Here is a 19,275-nt window from a genome sequence, read left to right as displayed (position 1 = left end):
TGAATCAGAATTACCCTTATTACAGAAAGCTCTCCTAACCTGTAAACACATTTCAAAAGACATGACAGTTCTTGAATACAAAAGCCAAAGGCTAAAATAATCATTAGATCAAACATGTACTCCTACAATTAGTCATCTAATGTTAATGTTAGTTCAAATGTGTGGCCGGCCTTAGGCGGTTCGCTGCACTAGGCAATCTAGTATATTTCTTTGCACCCACTGACAAAGAAGTCTATCCCATTGTAATAGCTTTATTTCACGGAAAATTCGGGGATTAAGATTTCTATTAAACAGATTTATATAAACTTGGTACTATATGTCTCCTTATGGTGGTTGTTCTTCCTCTTTATAGATTCCTGCACTTTTTTTCTTTCCGCTCGGTGTATCTTTTCCTCCCCCGTGTTCTGATTTACCATTAGACTTCTTTTCCTGCATAATATTTCTATCCTTCTAGTTCTCTCCAACAGTCTCATTTCTTCCCACTCCCACTCTGTTCAATGCCTCTCCACAAACACCCAGCCAATCTCTGCCCCGAATTTACTCAAATTGTCTCCCATCTATGCCAACTCATACTCCTGCTTCCACAGACAAGCACAGTCAGAGGGTACGTCTACACTGCGGGCTAAAGTCGAATTAAAATATGCCATTTCAGCTATGTTAATTGCGTAGCTGAAGTCAAAGTGGCTTAACTGGCTTTAGGCACTGTCTACACAGCAGGAAGTTGAAGGAAGAATACTCTTCCTTTGACTTCCCTTTCTCCATGTGAAATGAGGATTACGGAAGTCAGAGTAAGAAGCCCATTATTTCAAAATTATTTTGAAATAATGATCTTGCTGTGTAGAGGTGCACACTGTTATTTTGAAATAGCACATGTAGTTCAATGTAGACATAGCCTCATTGACCCCCCCACACTTATACACATTCTTCGTCCCTTGCTCTCTGCCCCTACATATACACACTCACTGTCCCTTACAGGAAAGGACTATAGAATTTACTAAAAATTATATCCCTGCTTTAGAATGCTAGAGAGAGTTGCGGGGGGAACCCTATTAACAAGATCACATTTCCTGTTGTAGAATATGAGGGGAATTGTGCAGAGCTTCTTTAAATTTCTACAATGGTATTGGTTGGATCCCAGTTACACTCTGTAGGATTTTTCTTAAGTAAATCGTCTGCCCAGCCACACAAACTCTCATGCCAATTTATTGATTCTTCTTCTCAAATTTCTAGGTTTCCTCCTTATACAGGACTCACTCACTGCCCCCTTAGCTGACATTACACAGAGTGGAGGCCTTCTGTGTGGAATTATTCTGCATATTCCAAAGCATAGAGCATAAATGTGTCCTAGCTGATTCACTAGATGACTCACACCAAGCAGAATGAGTTGGGTCTCACTCAAGAGGTTTTCTCCTGAGGCTTCTGCTAGGTAGGCAAAGTATGGAAGGATTGAGGAGTGGGACTAGTCAGGGGGGCAACAGGAGAATGAGTGAAGAAAATCTGCCAGGGAGGCAGCTGTAACATGGTTAGCTTGGTTATTGAGCTACTTGAACAATATTAATTAAACCATTTACTGGATAATTTTCACAGGCTCTTTTGCATATTTGGGATGGAGAGTAGTTTTGTAGTTAGTTTATAGAGCTGGGCAAATATGTGTAAATATGAATTGCAGGACACTTTGTAAGAACACACTGGAGACTGTACATATATTTTTCAACATTCGCCCAGCTCTGGTTTCTTTATTTTTCTTTGCCTGGCTGGTTTATTTTTCTATTGCATTCTCAATTCTGCCACTCTAGAGACCAGCATGGTCTGTCTGGGTGGAGACATGTCTTTGTATCCCAGATGATTAGACCAAGTCAGAGACATAATAAGAGAGAAAGATGTGCACATGGAAAGCAAACTTAATTACCATGCTTGAATGTAATATAAGATCTTCAGTTTTGCAACTTAAAATTTTTTTCCACTTCTGCACAATCAAGTTTAATTATGTTGAGACATAACAAAGCTTATCTAATGAGAGGTCTATGTTTTCTTCTAAAATCGCCTAAATGCAACTCATCCCCATTAATTCTGTGCTTTTTAAAATATCACTTTTTAAACTTGATTGTTATCATTTCCTCTATTATGACCTACTGTTTTCCGTGTTTATTACTCAGAGATTTAAAGTACATTTTAGGTGATAAGTGTTGATATATTGATACTTACAGAAATAACTCAAAATGAAGACAGAAAAAGAACATGATTCTTATTATTTATATTCAAGCATGCACTGACATGAACAGGAAATATTGCTGTATTAATGCCAGACACTGAAAGTTTTCCTTTTGTACAGAACAAACCTCAAGTCACTCAAACTTCACATTTATAAAACAGTTTTCATTTATAGAGCAATTTACAGCAAACATATTGGTATCTTCTCATATTTTGTTTTAAAAATCCCTCCATCTTTAATATGAAGGCTATCATATTTTGAAATGTTTTATGCAAGTCAATCTTTTTATTAATTAGGGAAGATATTATACATGAACTCTCTTATCTTTATAATGATTTAAAATCATGTTTACTTGTATTTGCCCTGATAAAAATCAGAAGCCAGACCCCTTAAATCAATAGAGCTGATATGCTATAAAACCCCTCTATGTGAGATCAGAATCAAGTTTGATATGCATTTATTTAGGTAGCAATGTGGCCATCCTCTAAAAACCCAACCTTTATATTCCTGTGGACTTTAAACAAAGCCTATTTTATCCAGTGAAGTAATGGACTGATTCTTCCCTGCCTGCATGTTGTGGAACCTTAAAAACTTCATAAATGAAGTACAAGAATGCTACCCAATGAGAACAGTAACCTTTTGCCCTCCCTCAGCACTGGTGAAATGATTACACAAGGAGCTGTGGTGGAGCAGGGAGAATGGTCTTGCATTGCAGAGGGTGAGGACAATTCTATTTGGGTTGTAATATATACACATTACAAAGTCATCAGACCATTTTTTTTTCTGCATGACAGCATTACTCTAGTGCACATTAATCAAATAAATGAGTGCCAGAGAGAGTGTATATGTATAGGAGTATACTTCAGCAACTACAGGGCTAAGTGTGTTTTCCATAAGAGTAGAGGTTCATAATATAGAAATATGTTACTGAGGGCTCTCTACATTCATATTGCATATATGGACAGATTCTCAGCTGATTTAAAATGAGCACAGCTCCATTAATGTCAAGAGAGTTATGCTGAGGTATAGACTAGGAACATGGTCCACAATATTTGTTTGAGCGTGGTAGCAAATATGAGTTTCTTTGCTACTAAAAAATCAATGTTTCCAACAGTTATAACATGTTAATCTGAAATACAGCACTATGCTCCTATTCCAGGTATAGGAACGTACTACAGTACACTTGTTACAGAAGAGTGATAATAGTTGGCAACTACTGCTCTTTTTTTAATAGCAGACACTGTGAGTATTTCCGTCTATGGTGGGTCATAGATCTGTCTGGTGACTCATTTTAACGGAGCAATTTCCCACTATTTTAATGGGTGTTTCCTTGAATCAGTACAAAGCTTTGTTCATCAATGCAACTGTAAACAGTTTAACCAATTTTGGATGATAAGATTATCATAAAAAATCCAACAAAGAATTTTATATATATAAAAAAAACTTTCTAAGTTAGAAAGGGAGTAATTCAGCCATATAGAGTAAAAGGCCTAGCCAGGTGGAAGAGGGTGGATGAGGCTTTTTTTAAACAATTAACAAAACTATCCAAAGCCCAAGATTTGGTGGTGATGGGGGACTTCAACTATCCAGACATATGTTGGGAAACTAACACAGCGGGGCACAGGCTATCCAATACGTTTCTGGACTGCATTGGAGACAACTTTCTGTTTCAGAAGGTTGAAAAAGCTACCAGAGGAGAAGCTGTTCTGGATTTGATTTTAACAAATAGGGAGGAACTAGTTGAGAACTTGAAAGTGGAAGACAGTATGGGGGACAGTGGTCATGAAATAATAGAGTTCATATTGCGAAATATGTCCAAATATTGCGAAATATGTCCAATAGTCCAAATATTGGAATATATTGCCAAGGGAGATGGTGGAATCTCTCTCTCTGGAGATATTTAAGAACAGGCTAGATAGACATCTTTCAGGGATGGTGTTGACGGAGCTTGGTCCTGCCTTGAGGGCGGGGAGCTGGACTCGATGACCTCTCGAGGTCCCTTCCAGTCCTCTGATTCTATGATTCTCCTTCAAAGTCAAGTACAAGTAGGGTCAAATTTTCTAATTTCAGTTTTAAAGTAAGAGCTCACAAGCACTACAGTTATACATGCAATGGTCATTTGTGCTCAGAAAATAGGTATCTTCATGTGACAGCAGGCCTGTGCATATGCAAATCTGAATGTATTTTGTACCTGTGAGGTTAGCTTGTGCTTCTGAAATCTTATTCCAAAATGGTCAACTTAAAGATGACACCATGCCTCTGGACACTACTGGTGTTTTGCCAAAAATCTGGGGCAGTGCTTGGTTGTGCTGCCTGAGCAGCAGACTAGAAACTAGATTGCGGTTCACACTCAGTGGCTCCCTTGTTCCTTCCTGGAGTTAGGATATGAGATAATGCCATCTGCCCTGGTCCTGTTTGTGGTGCAGAGTATCTCTCCCAGTCTGTGCTGGCTGGCCCACAGGCCCATGACTCTATCACCATGTCTACCCACTCCTGGTCCACCTGCAGGTGAAAGGGAATAATAGTGCCATATAGGCTGCTCCACCAGCTGCACTGCTGTTTATAACACGGATACGTCACACAAAGGAAGCGGAGTTTCCATCCACTCACTCCACGCCTTAGACATGTAGCACATGTAACAATCTCTCCCTATACGAGTTAGGAATCAATGGAGGGGCAACAGGGAGGAAAGCCCCATTTTATTTTTAAAATCTACTAATGCAATCATATTTCAGTCATAGCTCAGGCCATGACTCTCAGTGAAAATTCTCACCAGGCTTTGCACTGAAACCTGATGACAGGTTAAAGGTCCAAAAGGATTCATAACAGATATAAATCAACATCATAAAACCCAGCATCATGTATTACTCTATCAACTTAGCTTGACCTACAACTAACAGGCAAAAACATTTGGAGCAAAATATTACTAGCCATGTAAATAAATAACTAGACCAAAACGATTTTCTTTGTGGAGAGAAAACAATATCCTGCAGTATTGGCTAACAGTATTTCAACCATTTTTTCTATTTATAATTATGAATGCAAATATTTTATGTACATGAATGATGCCTAATTACTTGAAATGAAACTTTTTTAAGATAACACAGCCTTATTTGGACTTCACAGAAAATTAATGTAATTGAGGCCAATTAAGCAGAGTTGACCCTTCACTACTGGATGTTCTGGGTAAATGATATTTTTGGCCCTTGTCTCTTCTATTAATATTTTGCTCTCCTTCTTACATCAAACACCACGTCTTAGCAATAAACCCAGTGTTCCAGCTTTGTCATTTCCTCTTTGAAAGGATGCATTTGTTTCTGCTCAGTCAGTTGCACCTTTAGTCCTCATGTTGACTTCATAGTTTTGTGCTGTGACTGCAGTGTCATATGCAAGGAGGTCCTGGAACAAGGGAAGAAAAGGATTTGGAGACGTATATGGGTCTAAGAAAGAAGAGGAGAATTTCTTTTGGCAGGGCTGTAAAGAACAAGGGACCAGTGGGCAGAAATTCTGCAGAGAATAGCAGTTCTATGTTGCCTTTACACTGTGTGACTTTACTATTCCCAATGCTATTCCAGCACCTCTGTAACATCCTATGAAGCTGCCAAAACAGAGTGTGCCTAAGGCTTCACCTGCAGCTAAAACACTAGGAGTAAGTATATGCCTCAGAAAGAATTATATTTCCTGAACAGACATTTTTATTCTTTACTCAGTGTGTTTCCACTTACTAAGTCAAAATATCCACTTATTGAGCAGATCAAGCTTCCTGTGTATATCCCAGCCTTATCTGCACAGGCAACACAGGTGAGATAAAAATGAGCTGGCTTCTATTCCTTTTTGTGCTGCAGTTCCAGGGCCTGTGGGCATAACTGGGCCTGCACAACCTTTTTTTCTGGTGATGAAGCACCAAAACGAAAGAACTCGGCTTGACTTTCAAATGCCTGACTGAATTTACAGGTGTAAACTCAGACACTGAATAAAAGCATGTGTTTACTGCTAATGTGAGCATATGTTAACTAGAAGTCACTCCAGAGCCAGATTATTAATGGGATTTAGGAATCTAAAGACGCAGAGAGGTGCTTAGTGGGATTTTCAAAAGTACATAACTGGCAGTGATGAGCCCTATTTTGATAGTCACTCCAGGCCAGATTTCTAAAGTGACTAATAACATAAGATATAATCCTCCAGTTTCTCTTAATGGGACCCATGGCCGCTACAGCACCCCATATTACAAGCTGCCCCTCAATAACTGAATAGGTTAAGTGTTGTGCACATCCAGCACTAATGACTGCATGCATAAAATTACATAAATATTCATTCTAACTCCTGACAGGTTGGGAACATTATCTGTAATAAAATTCTGAAATAATGACTGCACTGTAAATCAAACCAAGGAGAAAGGAAAATATTAAGTAATGCATAGATTAAAGAATTGTGTGTTAGAATAGGCAATCATTATCCTTGATCCTCTGTGTAATAATACACAGTTTTCTTTTAATAATTATATATACATGTTGCATATGTCACTATATAAGCATCTACAGGGGGCAATTGTTTACACAACATTTTTTCCATAAAGACCATTCAAATAATGTTTGGAAATATCACCGTAGTTTAGTTAATGTTCTTAAAATATTAAAATGTCTTGAAAGTGCTTTGGATAATTAAAAATGGAACCATTAGACTGTGGTAGAGGACTATATCTAATGAAGATACAGCTATTGGGTTTAAGAAACAAGAATAATCACTAAAACTGGAATTCTTAGGGCCCTCTGAGATCACCCATTTAGTTTCACTATGGTAAATAAATAAAGACAAACTGTAAGAGAAAGAAGAAATAAATAGCATATTTTCCTCCTTGTGTCTAGCAATTACTTCTGTTGAAGAGTGACTTCATCATTTTCTTGCACTATTTGTAATTCTAGGACAATTGCCAATGACACATTTTCTCAACTATTGCAAGGCATCATTCAAGCCTTATTTACACAAAAATTGCAAGAAAAAAACATTCACCTGAAATACAGTCACCTTTTCTGAGTGGTCAATGCTACCCATCAGAAGTGTTTTTTCTTATGGCAATTAATAGGAGATTGCCACCATCCATCATTTTTAATACAACTGATATTCATATCCACTGGGGAAATATATGAAAGACAAACACCCAGATTACTTAAGGTTGATCTCAAGGTCAGTCAAAACGATCCACAGGAAACATTTACAGGCAGCTGAAATTGCTTATAATTTGTCAGTAATCTTTTGGAGCAGTCTATTGTAGATAAGTTGTGTCTTGATAATTTGGAGTGGCCAATATGAGTTTTGATTCAAAGAGACAGGCTTTGAGTAGGTTAAATGAAAGAGAATGTGTTTATGTAATCTTAAGCCTTGCAAGGCAGGGAGATCAGTGGTAGACATCTCCCAGTGGTGCTCTCTTACACTGTGTGGGTTGATGCTCCAGTTTGATTTAATACCAGATTACAGAGCCATAACCTTGTACTTCTGTTTTGTTTACTGAAAAAAGTACAGTGTTTTGAAAATATGTCACTTGAGTGTTTTATAGCAAATCTGTCAATTGAGCAGATTTAAGAAAAGTTGCACAGTTAAACCATAACAAATGTATAAATTGAAGGTTCATCTGTTTTTCAGTGTGTTTTCAAAATGTCATTATTTTTCCCATATGAGATAATGCCCCACTGCAGTAAATGCCTTCAATACTGGAAACAGGACTCTACAAACAACAGAATCATCAAATCAATAAGGCAGGAAAACACATTGAAGATTCAGGAGCATAAAATCCCAAGTACAAAAATAAATCTGTAATTTTTGTTGGGCTGAAGAGAGGAGGGATTTATGGATGAAATCACCAAGGGAGTCAAAAGAACAGTCAGAACAAGTATTAATGTAGTGAAGCAGTCAACCAGGATTAAGATTAAGAGAAAAGAACTAGAAGCCATTTTCTTGCCCTCCCCCTCCTTTCTTTTAGTAATGGTAGCAGGTGTCAGCTATAAAGAAAGATAGTATGAGATACAATAGAGATTCAAAGTTTTTAGACACTGCATCCTTAGCACGCAGAAATCAACCTTTCAGAACTTCAGTGCTTTTTGGAATCTTTCCCCACAAGTTTTCTTTTAGTTACATGAACAAATGAAGATACGGTGCCTAGATACCACAACAATGGGAAATTTAGAAATGTCAAAAACAGACATTTCAAAATAACAAGGTGAGCATCCACACTACCAAGCCTGTTATTTCGAAATAATGGGCTTGTTATTTTGAAATAACTCCTCCTTATGAAGAGGAATAAGCTTCTTTCGAAATAGTTATTTCGGGAGTTATTTTTTCAAAACATCTCATTTTAAAATAACCTAGTAGTGTAGACATAGCCATATATATTAACTGATAGGCTTTTTAAAAAAAATCTGGAAATACTGAAATCTTTGAGGAAGTGTAGAATTAATTAATAATGTTCTATGTGAAAGACAAATTATACAGGGTGAAACCCACTCCAGGATATATACATCTATGAAGCCCTTCACAGGGATGAATTTCAATTGTAAATGCTTAACAAAAACAAACAAAGACCAAAATTTCCCCAGTCATTTTAGTGATTAGTTTTTTGTATTCGTTTATTTTACAGAAATAACATCCAGACTTCCATCTTTCTCCATTTAAAATTCCAAGTAACACAGCATAAAATAGGCAAACCTCCTTTTGTTCAGGGAGCAAACCATTAAATAATATTGCTTTCACTGCATCCGTAGGACATCCAGACAGTGTGATCCCTCAAAACTCACTTGGTTACTCTTTTGATTGAATTGAATAAGATTCCTCCTTCTCTATGGGTTCTTGCTGGGTCACCAAGACTTCTGCAATTTTAATTTTTACCCTCTTTCTTTATGGAAAATAAGAGTGTATTAAGGGCATGTTCTCTCTCAACTGATACTGGTGGATTTTCTGTTCATTGAATGAAGTAGGTTTCAGAAAACTTGCATATACCATGTAACTAACCTGCCAGTATACTTAAATATTTCAAGTATGGTGACATCATCTTTCATTGATTACTGCTGCAGCTGCTTTGTTTCCCTTTGATGACTGATATTCTTTTAGATATAGAATTCTTTTCAATATTTATTCGCATTCCTATTAATATTTCTACCTAAAACACATGTTTGTGAAAAGTTTCAATGTAAGGTATCAAACCTTAATCCACTAAGAGTAAAATTAACTTCTATGCATAAGGTTAGCAGAGAACCTACACATAATTTAAGTACCAGTTGAACTCTGTTTTGAGTGGCAAAGTGGAAATTAAGTGCTGACCCTCTGCTCTGAGGAGAATTTTCATACTTTACTTGTCAAGCAACAGGGGTACTTGCTGTCACAAGCCTAAGTCTATAGAGTAAAAAACTCTTTCTCCTTGCAAAATATTCTCACTTGACTTAAGCAAGGATTTCACCATCGCTCTTTATATCAGGAGCATGATTGCTCCTGTGAAAGAGTGATTGACAAGCTCGGTACAAGACCAGTCAGAACTAGGATTTTTGCATTAAGTCATAAGATAGTTTGGCAATTATTACTGTTATGAGGGAAGAAGCCTGAGCCTTTGTCTCAAATAGGGCTGGCAACAGACTTTACCAAGCCCTGGGCAGCGTGAAGTGGACTTGGTTCTGGACCCCCAGGACAGGCAGGGCCTTGGGCTAGAGGGGTGGTGCTAGTGACTAGCCGCTAGTGACTAGTCCCCTTCTCCCCCTTAGCTATCAGCACCACCCTGACCACACCATACAGGGCTCTGGCAGCTATTTTTGAAGAGGCCAGAGTTCCAGATGCTGCTGTTGTGGTAGCAATTATAAGGTCTTAAAGCCTTGGGCCCTTTTAAATCACTGGGTTCTTGGGCAACTGCCCACTTTGCCCCCTCTTTTGGCAGCCCTGGGTTTGAAAGCCCTCTCTCTTAACAATCCTCAGTATCTTAAATTTGTCCATTAAACAGACAAATAAATGAATGTATGGTAATTAATAAAATGCAATCAACCCTCCTCCCCACTCCATCTCCAACTTGGCCTTGCTCACCTATGCTTCTATCTCCCATAGTGTTCCCTTGTCTCCCTCCTCCTGCTAATTGTCTCCCTCCTGCTTCCCCATTATCTCCACCTTTACTTTATTAAAAGAGACCCACATTATCTCTACTTCTGGAGAGCCTTTGGGGGCACTCCCATAACAAAAGAAACTGACACTGGGACCTGATGCTGTAACAAAAGAAGCAACCTTTTCGACAACTCCAGCAACACTGCAAGTGATATTTTGGTATCTAAACCAGAGTATTGCTGTGATGTCTACTTTATACTTCAGGCTCCTGGCCTGCAATGAGTTCTCAGGCCCATGCATCTGTATAGAGTCCAATTTAGATAATCGCTTAATTTCAGGATTAGTGTCAACAGATGAGACAAACTGGCTACGTCTAGACTGGCATGATTTTCCGCAAATGCTTTTAACGGAAAAGTTTTCCGTTAAAAGCATTTGCGGAAAAGAGCCTCTAGATTGGCACAGACGCTTTTCCGTAAAAGCACTTTTTGCACAAAAGCGTCCATGCCAATCTACACGCGCTTTTGTGCAAAAAAGCCCCGATGGCCATTTTCACAAGCGGGGCTTTTTTTGCGCAAAACAAATCTAAGCTGTCTAGACTGGTCCTTCTGCGCAAAAGCTTTTGCGCAAAAGGACTTTTGCCCAAATGGGAGCAGCATAGTATTTACGCAAGAAGCACTGATTTCTTACACGAGATCGTCAGTGTTCTTGTGAAAATTCAAGCGGCCAGTGTAGACAGCTGGCAAGTTTTTCCGCAAAAGCAGCTGCTTTTGCAGAAAAACTTGCCAGTCTAGACACAGCCACTATGTGTTAGAATGAGAAGGGGATGAAGGAAGAGACAAAAGGAAATAAATCAGAAAGAGAAAGTGGACAGGGATACATAAAATAACAAAAACCAGGAAGCCTGAAAAGAAGTGGGACTGGATCTAAGCATTAACAGTCTTTCTATTTTATTTCAATCCTTTTAAATTAGAAATTATATTTTTGGTAGAATAACAGGAGAAATATGAGTTTCATTAAATTTTAGTGGTGTGGCTCTCATAGCAGCTTTGACCCCCAGTACAGTTTGTTTTAAAGACTGGTGAAGAATTCAATAGATAGTCTACCTCTGTTTCTTCCAAAAATTATAGTAATTGGGACATTTTATAATTGCAGTAATAAGGTACCTTAGGCTGTATGGCCTGATGAAATGTGGCCATTTCTCTGGAGGATGCAGCTTTCAATCTTTAGTTTCATTCATGTATGTTAAAGCATCAAATCTCAGCATGTCTCACACCCTGTGGGGTCTAATCACCTGGGTAAACTACATTTTAGGCTTCAGGCACTGTGTTATATAACACATTCAAAAAGAAAATTTGGAGCCAAGGCTGAAAAGCCGGTCTAACAATATAATGTAGACATTTTTTAAGGACTTATGGTTAGAGATGGGAGTAGCTGAAACATTTATCTGTACCATGCACCTGATGTTAGATTGTGTGTGAACAGCTGTTTCTGAGCAACACGGGCTAATTTCTGACTCAATGTAAGTGGGCGCTGGCCTAAAGTACTTTACAGAATTGGGCACAATAACTCCCACACAGGTAGAAAAGGAAAGCAGCAAAGGGAAATGTGGAGTAATTTAATAGAAGATTGAAATTTTAAAGCATTAAATATACCAGTAAGCAGCCACTCAGTCTAATTACAGTGAAAGAACTAAACAGGCAGCAAAGAAGGAAAGACATGAAGAAAAGGGTTAACACTGTTGCAGTATAAAGGCTTAGGTACACATTATTTGCTGTGCAATACATACAAGATTGCCTGGTCCCTATCCTAACAGGTAGGACCTGATGTCCCATATTTTTTCCCAGGGTATTATATAGGGGCTCAGAATTATTTGCCCTAGCTGGAGGCTATTATCATGAAGTTATTGAGCAAATGGTCCCATAATAACCCAAGGAGGCACAAGAACACATTCTCCCAATGAAGCAGGGAAATTATTTCCTTCATCTCTTTGGGTTTTACCTTTTGTTATAGTTTGTGTAGGTGTGATTGACTCTGAGGGGGAAAACCTGGGGAAAATGCTTATGAAGCAGTACTAGGTGAGAAAGAAACTAGATGAGAAGAGGATGAGAAGAATAAAGTTGTGACTATTAGAGGAGGTTGGGAGAAGAGTCAGAGTTTTTTAAAAGTTGGCTTTTTCCCAAATTTCTTTTCTTTAATAATAGGAGCAGCACAAAAGTTCATGGGGAAAAAAAGTCTTCTTGGTAGCCTGCTAGGTCCAAAGAAGGTCTAGAACCTGTCAAATTTTCCTTGTGTTTCACAACACTACTGTTTCCTTTATATTTCATAATGGGGGAACTGATTCCTGGGGCTCCTTTTTTGGCCCACTTGTTTTTGAGTTGGCTTTCCTTGAAAATTGTTTTGAACTATGGTTATAGACATTTTTTGTACAGTGCCAAGAAGTAAATTAATTTCTGGCATCTTTTTTATCCTCTCTGTGGGCTGAGCCTGACAACTTTCACAGCCACCAGGTTGTCACATGTGTTGACTAATAGTCAATGGTAATCTAAAGCTCATAAGAAATCTCTGAAGTACCTGTAATGTATTAAAAATAGAAGTGGCTGGTTAGGTAGTCAGAAGTATTTCAGGAACATTTACTGACTATCCTTAGATATTGAGATGTGAATCAGAGTACAGGGCTTGCCTTCACTGTAGGACAGACAGCTCAGAAACATTTAACTGTTAAAAAGTTTGAGAGGATCACTTGTTTTGGGAAATTAAAAGTGTATTGCAGATTTCCTTAGTATACATTTCACTGTAAGGAAGCCACAATGCTGTGTATTCTGTGGCTACAGAATCCATAATTTGATTCAAAACACCAGCTTTTATAGGCTTGTGAGTACAAAGAGAGCCTTAAAACATAGATTTGAAAGTAAACCAATGCCATGGTCTTCTTCCTGAGATATGAGCTGTACCATTAGTCTCAAAAATGGGGAAAATACTAACAACTAAATATGTCAGTTTAAATGTTATTAATTATTTCACTTATGATAATTTTAACTAATATACTCATTGTGTACCCAGTCCGTAATCCCAAACTCTCCATGATTTCTCAGGTATCAGAACTCCCCCGCAACTTCTATGATGCAGTCAGTACAAAAATCTGTAGTGCATGAAAATTAGGACAGAACATGATTTACTCTAATGTAAATAACATAGGACTAACCGTACTAATTGAGTTATTCACTTTCATATTATTTCAAGAAAACCTTCCTTATTTAAATGAATAAACCATAGAATTACAGCATGCTAAGAAACACAGTCCTATGCCTCAGACTGCATGGAGCCTTGATAATAGCCATGAGAAGCTGAACCTGGGAGGATCAGTGCAATCTTCTTAGGGATGTGGTAGAAATAAAAAATTTCAAATACTAAATCTAGTGTAACAAATACAGAACATCAGAAAAACCAGACCAAAAGTCCTTCTAGACAAGTATCCTGTCTACTGACAGTGGCCAAAGCTAGGTGCCCCAGAGGGAATGTGCAAAACAGGAAGTCATCTAGGGTATGTCTACACTACAAAGTTAGTTCGAACTAACGGACGTTAGTTCGAACTAACTTTCCTAGGCGCTACACTAGCGCTCCGTTAGTTAGAACTTAATTCAAACTAACGGAGCGCTAAGTTCGAACTAGGTAAACCTCATTTTACGAGGATTAAGCCTAGTTCGAACTAGCTAGTTCGAATTAAGGGCTGTGTAGACCCTTAATTCGAACTAGTGGGAGGCTAAGGCTTCCCAGGTTTCCCTGGTGGCCACTCTGGCCAACACCAGGGAAACTCTATTGCCCCCCTCCCGGCCCCGGAGCCCTTAAAGGGCCACGGGCTGGCTACACAGTTTGTGCCAGTTGCAAGGCTGCAAGCACCCGTGCCAGCAGACCCTGCACCTGCCACAGGATGAGCCAGCCACCCGAGGGCTCCCAGCCCTCCACTGCTCTCCAGGACCAGCCTGGCGGCTCCCAGGAGCCTGCCCGGGGGCACAAAAGGCAGGCGCCCGCTTGGTCAAGTGCGGAGATCGTGGACCTCATCGAGGTTTGGGGGGAAGCCTCCAATGTCCACGATCTCCGCACTAGCCACAGGAACGTGGCCGTCTACGGCCGCATGGCTGCCAGCCTGGCCGCCAGGGGCCACCAGCGCAGCCGGGAGCAGGTCCGCTGCAAGGTCGAAGACCTGCGGCAGTCCTACTCCCGGGCCTGCCAGCCAGGGGCCGACCCAGAGGCCTGCCCCCACTTCCACGCCCTGGACTGCCTCCTGGGGGCTCATGCCGTCCCTGCCCCCCGGGACGTGATTGACCCTGGGGCAGAGGGCTCGCTCCTGGAGACGGAGGAGGAGGGCTCTGAGAGCCAGGAGCCTGCCGCCAGCCTGCCCGGGACCCGGGACCCCCGAGGCACCCCACAGAGCCGCTTGCCTGTGTCATCTGAGGCCGGGGAGGCGTCCACCTGTGAGTACCATCGTGTTCCCCTTATGTGTACGTGGGGCTGGGGCGAGAGGGAGCCCCGGGACCGTGCGCCTGGGCCTTGCCCACCACGGAGCAGCAGCTGAGGATCCTGCAGGGGCCCTGGCCTTGCAGAGGGGAGCTGGGTTTCACACACCTGGGCCCCTGGGGTAATTGACCGCTGGTCTTGTTGCACCACAGCTGCAGCACCTGGGCCTGCAAGGCGCACCACACCGCCTGCAGCAGCTGCCCGTGCCCGGGCAAGCAGGAGAGCCAGGAACGAGGAGGAGTATCAGCGGCGGCACCTCCAGTTCATGGACCACCAGCTCTGCACCCAGGACCACTGGGTCCAGGAGGACCTGAGGCTGCACCGGAGGAGTCTGGAGGCCCTGGAGGAGCAGGGCCGTGCCCTGCGAGGCCACCTCCAGAGCCTGCTCGACCGCTTCCCATTTCCTCCTCCCCCTGCTCCTCCTGCTCCCCCTGCTCCCCCTCCTGCTCCCGCTCCTGCTTCCGCTCCTGCTTCCTCCACACCCCCTGTCCCTCCTGCCCCCCCCTCCACAACCATTTCCCACCGACGCCCCCGGACCCGCAGTGTGGCGAGACGGGAGAGGCAGCCGGACTCCCACCCCTGAGCTTTCCTTTCCCTTCCTCCCTTACCTCCCCTTCCAGCTCCCTCGTCCCAGGTTTCTCCCTCCCCTCTCCCACCCTCATTCCTCCCTTCCACCACCCAGTTCTGTGAAATAAACAGACATTTTGGTTTCAAAAACAGGTGTCTTTATTTTACAGTAGGGAGGGAGGGGAAAGGGGAAGGGGGGTAGGGTGGAAGAAGGCCCCAGTGGGGCATGCAGGGAGAGGTCAGTCCTCCTCCTCCACCAGGAAGCTCTCCCGCAGGGCTTCCCGGATCCGGACGGCCCCCCGCTGGGCTTCCCGGATGGCGGTGGTGCGAGGCTGACCATAGTGTCCAGCCATGCGGTCAGCCTCAGCCATCCAGGCTGGCAGGAAAGCCTCCCCCTTCCGCTCACACAAATTGTGGAGCACACAACAAGCTGCCACCACGGGAGGGATGTTGTGCTCGGCCAGGTCCAGACGGGTGAGGAGGCATCGAAAGCGGGCTTTCAGTCGTCCGAAGGCCCCCTCCACCACGATGCGGGCCCTGGTCAGCCTGGCATTGAAGGCCTGGCGGGAGGGATTGAGGTGCCCCGTGTAGGGCTTCATGAGCCAGGGCTGCAGTGGGTAGGCGGCATCCCCCACCAGGCACATGGGCATGTCCTCGTCCCCGACCCTGATGTGCCGGTCAGGGAAGAAGGTTCCGTCCTGCAGCCGCTGGCACACGGAGGAGTTGCGGTACACCCGGGCGTCATGTGCTTTGCTGGACCAGCCCACATTAATGTCTGTGAACTGTCCCCGGTGGTCACACGCGGCCTGCAGGATCACGGAGAAGTACCCCTTGCGGTTGACATACCGGGACGCCTGGTGTTCCGGGGCACGGATGGGGATGTGCATCCCGTCGATGGCCCCCCCGCAGTTGGGGAAGCCGAGGGCGCCGAATCCCCGGATGACGGCGTCCGGGTCGGCAAGGCGGACCACCCTGCGGAACAGCACTCGGTTGATGGCCTTGACCACCTGCGGAGAGAGACACAGCAAAGCGCCAATCAGTGGGGTGCCCGGGTGGCTGGGAGCGTTCGTGCCCTGGCAGTGCCCCACGCCCCACTCCCGGAAGCAACCCCCCTGGCAGCGTGTAGTACGGCCGGGACAGCCCGACCCCTCCGGTGCGGGGCGCTTTCGCCTCCTCCCGCCCCCCCTTTGTCCCTGGGGCGGCCCATCCCCTCCTCGCAGCCTCCCTCCCCCCCGGCTCGGTGGCCGACAAGTGCCATACCTGCATGAGCACCGCTCCGACGGTGGATCTCCCTACGCCGAATTGGTTCCCAACGGATCGGTAGCTGTCCGGCGTGGAGAGCTTCCAGAGGGCGATGGCCACCTGCTTCTGGAGGGGGATGGCGGGTCTCATGTGAGTGTCCCTTCTGCGCAGGGCAGGGGCGAGCCACTCGCAGAGCTCCAGGAAGGTGTCCCTCCTCATCCTGAAGTTCTGGGTCCACTGTCGGTCCTCCCAGCGCTACAGGACGATGCGGTCCCACCAGTCGGTGCTGGTGTCCAGACGCCAGACGCGGCAGGGCACGCCGGTGCCGGGGCGCCGCCGCGGCTTCTCCACGGCCCCTAGGGCAGCCAGGCGGAGAGGCAGGGGGCTGACGTGCACCAGGTGGTGCCAGGCAGCCTCGAGCCATTGCTGGCAGGCTTGCAGCAGCAAGTCCAGAACGTGCACCAGAAGGTGCAGGGCGAGCCGTGGCTCCATGTTGCCACCTGCGGCGGCCCCCCCGAAGGGAAGCACCGACACAGATGGGCACAGAGACCAACGCTTTGCTGTCCCTCGGCGAGGTTGGCAAGCAAGCAGGAAAAGCTGAGAACCGGCTGTCCAGGGGGGTCCCTTTAAGCTCGAGCCTCAGATAGCCTCAGACAGCAGCCACACAAAGCAACTACTGACCTGATGCCCTGCCAGAACCGGTTTCAGCTGCCCTTAAATGCCCCCCTGCGTCCAATCAGTGTGGACGCGCTAGTTCGAATTAGCAAAACGCTAATTCGAACTAGTTTTTAGTTCTAGATGTGCTAGTTCGAATTAGCTTAGTTCGAATTAACTAATTCGAACTAAATTAGTTCGAATTAGCGCTGTAGTGTAGACGTACCCCAAGTGATCCCTCCCCTGTCATCCATTCCCAGCTTTAGACAAGCAGAGACTGGGGACATAACTCCTGCCCATCCTGGCTAATAGCCATTGATGGACCTATCGTTCATGAATTTATCTAGTTCTTTTTGAACCCTGTTAAAGTTCTGGTCTTTACAACATCCTCTGGCAAGGAATTCCACAGATTAACTGTGTGTTGTGTGAAGAAATACTTCCTTTTGTTTGTTTTAAAGCTGCTACCTTTAATTTCATTTGGTGACCTCTAGTTCTTATGTTATGGGAACAAGTAAATAACTTTTTCTTATTTACTTTCTCCACGTTAGTCATGTTTCTATAGACCTTTATCATGTTTTATAGACCCCCTTAGTCTCCTCTTTTCTAAACTGAAAAGTCCCAGTTTTATTAATTTTTCCTCATATGGCAGGAATACTGTACCCCTAATCTTTTCTGAACTTTTTCCAATGCCAAGATATCTTTTTTGAGATGAGGTGACCACATCTGCATACAGTATTTAAGATGTGGGTGTACCATGGATTTATACAGAGGCAATAAAATATTCTCTGTCTTCTTCTCTATCCCCTTTTTAATTATTCCTAGCATTCTGTTTGCTTTTTTTGATGACTCCTGCACATTGAGTGGATGTTTTCAGAGAAGTATCCACAATGACCTTAAGATCTCCCTCTTGAATGGTAGTAGCTAATTGAGTCCCTATTATTTTTTATATATAGTTGGGATTGTGTTTTTCAATATGTATTACTTTGCATTTATCAACAGGGTTTTACTGCACTGTGAGTAATTTTCCGTTATAAAACCCATCCCTGTGTTCCAGCCCAGCTTGGTGAGGCCTCTGGGTATGTATAAAAGGTGTGAGATATGACCATTATACCTCCATCTCTCTTCATATTTTGCAGAAGTGGAGGGAAGAAGAGAGGTGAATTATTTAGTGAGATGCAGTAACTACACATTGTGGAAATAAAGGAAGGGTCCCACATCAGAGGCTGGGGCATGTAATCTAACTGGGGGTATGTCTACACTACCCCGCTAGTTCGAACTAGCGGGGGTAATGTAGTCATCCGCAGTTGCAAATGAAGCCCGGGATTTGAATTTCCCGGGCTTCATTTGCATGAAGCCGGCCGGCGCCATTTATAAATGCCGGCTAGTTCGAACCCCGTGCCGCGCGGCTACATGCGGCACGGAGTAGCTAGTTCGGATTAGGCTTCTAATCCGAACTAGCTACTCCGTGCCGCATGTAGCCACGCGGCACGGGGTTCAAACTAGCCGGCATTTAAAAATTAGGCTTCTAAAAATTAGGCTTCTAATCCGAACTAGCTACTCCGTGGCCTTCCACATGCAGAAGTTTTGGAGCCACTGCTGGTCGTTCCGCCACTCCATCACCAGCCGGTCCCACCAGTCCAAACTGGTGTCGACCCTCCAGAAACGCCTCTCCACTGTGGGGGTGCGGTTGCCAGAGTGTAGCTCCCGCCCCTAGGGAAAGGGTCCCCAGAATGAGCTCAGGGTTGAGCTTGGTCAGGACCAGGAAGGCAGCTGGCACAAAGTGCTGCAAAAACTGCAGCATGGCCGTGTGGGGCCATCACATGTCCAGGGGCAGCTCCGGCTCCATGGCACCAAGAGAAAAGCTGTGGCAACCAAAAAAGTAGGGCAACCACAGTAGGCACTGCAAGAGCTTTACTGTTCCTTGAAGAAGTAGCAAGCAGTATTAAGTCCAGCTCCAAGTTTTTGACCTGCCAAATGCTTAGGTTAGATCAGACAGAATCAATGGGCAGGTG

Source organism: Pelodiscus sinensis, chromosome 2, assembly GCF_049634645.1.
Source record: "Pelodiscus sinensis isolate JC-2024 chromosome 2, ASM4963464v1, whole genome shotgun sequence".
In the NCBI taxonomy this organism is placed as follows: domain Eukaryota; kingdom Metazoa; phylum Chordata; order Testudines; family Trionychidae; genus Pelodiscus; species Pelodiscus sinensis.
Note: the sequence above shows the minus strand (reverse complement) of the source record.